This window comes from Eucalyptus grandis, chromosome 3, assembly GCF_016545825.1.
Source record: "Eucalyptus grandis isolate ANBG69807.140 chromosome 3, ASM1654582v1, whole genome shotgun sequence".
Taxonomy (NCBI): Eukaryota; Viridiplantae; Streptophyta; class Magnoliopsida; order Myrtales; family Myrtaceae; genus Eucalyptus; species Eucalyptus grandis.
The window spans coordinates 36,035,996-36,038,704 of NC_052614.1; the positions used below are offsets into that span (position 1 = coordinate 36,035,996).

The 2,709-nt window shown below is 39.1% G+C and overlaps 1 long non-coding RNA gene across 1 annotated transcript; it reads right to left on the reverse strand.

Moving 5' to 3' along the window:
* Positions 1 to 998: 998 nt before the first annotated feature.
* On the reverse strand, positions 999 to 2,407 carry LOC104437341. The gene is made up of 3 exons (XR_005550054.1): positions 2,355 to 2,407; positions 1,849 to 1,985; positions 999 to 1,557 (listed from the first exon to the last, which is right to left on the reverse strand). It is a non-coding gene; the product is annotated as an uncharacterized LOC104437341 (long non-coding RNA).
* Between the last annotated feature and the right edge of the window lie 302 nt (positions 2,408 to 2,709).

The window sequence follows — 2,709 nt, forward strand, 5'->3', positions numbered from 1 at the left end:
ACCTCTTGCTGGATTCGTGATTGCATGTTGGTTTGTGATGTGAATCTCACTTCGATTTCTTCATGAAAGTTGTATGGGATAGATTAAAATACAACATAATCAAATTTGAAGTGAAATGAACAAGTATAGCCTAGTAAATCAACTAGATCTTGGAGACGATGATTCTGGTGATGTATTCCGAGACACCCGAGACTTCAAGGACCTAAATGGTGACTCTATTCTGGTTATTTGACCTAGATCTCTTCATGAAACTTGTAAAGGACATCTTGGTATATATCATATCCAAATTTCAGAGGAAATGAAAGATAATAGGTAGGTGAAATCTCAATATTTCGGAGATGTGTACACTGGACGATGCAGTAATCGATCCAGAAGCTTCGTGAGACTGTATAAAATAATATAAAAAGAATCTGGCTTGGAGTTCTGCATGAAAGTTGTACGAAAATGTCTTGGTTATAACTCTGTAAAATTTCGTAATTTTTGGAGGCTTTATAGATATTTTAATCGAATTTCTTCGGAAACCGTGCATTCTGGTTTCATCCGAAAATCATATGATGTTTTGTGAAAATTGTGAGATTGTGTAAAATTCTATTTGGCCATGTATTTTGCATGAAATTGTCATCCTATTGGTTTGTTTAGTGATTGCTTGAATTTTTATAATTTTGGGAATTTATAGATATTAAATAATAAAAATAAAAATAAATAAATGAATAAAATAAAATAAAATAAAATGAAATAGATTATTTTATTGGCCATAGATTCCATCTAATTTATTTATGTGGTATGTGTGATCAAGTCTTGGTATATATATATATATAGGGGTGAGCGGTTCTAGGTTCCTTACAGGTTCCGCCTGGAACCTGGAACCTACCCTCGGGTACAGGTTCCTAATTTTTTGGAACCTGGAACCTACCCGTCGGAACCAAGAACCTAGAACCTACCCTATCACAGGTTCCAGGGTCGGTTCCAGGTTTCAACAGGTTCTTTTTTTTTTTCATTTTAGTTTTAAAAAGCGGAAAAGAACGTAACAATAACAAATAAGCTTGTCATTCATCAAAGATAATACAAAACGATATATGCTAGTCAACTTGGGAAGAATGTAATAATATAGTTTTTATCGGAAATAGAGAGTTCATGAAGGCCTAACATAGCTAAAATTACCAACAATTAAGCAGAAGGATTAAGGATCAAAGCTGGATTTAGGAAAAAACTCATACCTTCAAAGGAAAATGAAAATGCTTGTGAACTTGGAGGAAAAGAGAGATATATGCTCGAAAATTTCAAATTCCAATACAACACGATCTCTTCAATATTTCGAGACATGAATTTTTAAATTGGCACACCACAAACAAACAAACGCAAAACTTCTTTTGTTTTCACACACTTACATTAAAAAAAAAACCGACAATTTTGCTTTAGCACTTGTGACAAATTCATAGCTATACCTTCAAAAACTTTGCAGGCATCAGTTGCCTAATGTTATCCGGCTACTTGATTACATCAGCTTGGGCAACCTTCACTTCGTCACCAAATTGATGAGCTTTCCAACTACTGCACCTGTACAAGTGAGACTTGGGACTGTCAAGAACTTCCAAGCATCAATTGGATGATACAACATTGACTCGATAGGAACTTCCCTCTTTTGCCCTGTATAGTAGTAACTTCTAAGCATCAATTGGATGATACAACAAGTGAAATCTCACTTGTACAGGCAATAGCACAAAATTATGCACCTATACAGTCTCACTTTGCCCCGCCCTTCCAATTGAGTCAAAGAACGCCAGCAACAAATTTAAAAAGCGATCCTCTTGAAAAAAACAGCTTTTTCAGCAAGCACATGAAAATTACCTGCACAGCAGTGCTACTCCAAGTCTAGTGTTTATGTCCAGTATAATGCTTGGATTTCCATCCCCCTCCTCTCTCTCTCACCCACCTCGTCTTCTACGTCTCCATCGCTTGCCAGAAGCTCACCCTTGGCCTCACCGCTACAAGCAGAGGATACTAATTATGCTTGTATTCGTGGTTATTAGCACAAAATTGACTGATACAACGTTCCAACTAAAGATTTGGTTTTGCTTGTCAGCACAAAGCTTGCCATTAGTGGGAACTTGATCTACACAACAGATGAGATTATTATTCAGCAACAAATGAGTCAAAGTGCATCAGCCTGCCGAACTAGAGAATCAACTTTAAGATAGATTTTACTGATCAACACCAATTATTTCAGCCACCAGCATAAGAGAGATAAAGCAAGAAAAAATTAGAACACTCCAATCACCTCTTATAAGCAATTCAAGAAAACCAAGAGGTTCAATCGTGAACAAACGATGGAGAGAGGGGGCGGTAGAGATTACCAGCATGAAAGGCGGGCGAGAGAAGCTCCTCGAGTCCCCGAAACCTGAATTCTCGCACTTCGCAAGAAACAAAACCAGAAAGAGAAAGAGAAATTAAAAATTTCACACACAGAAGACACAAAACCCATGCCACAGAGAGAGAGAGAGAGAGAGAGAGAGAGAGAGAGAGAGAGAGAGAGAGAGAGAGAGAGAGAGAGCACGCGCACTACAACGAGTCAAATCGAATGCTATGGAGGACGCCCTGAGGGCGGCAAGCGGTGGGTGAGCGGCAAGCGGCAAGCGGCGGGGCGTCGTCGTCGAGGGCATCGTCGGGGGCTGAGCGGTGTACAACGGGGGGGAGGGGCGGCGAGTGGTG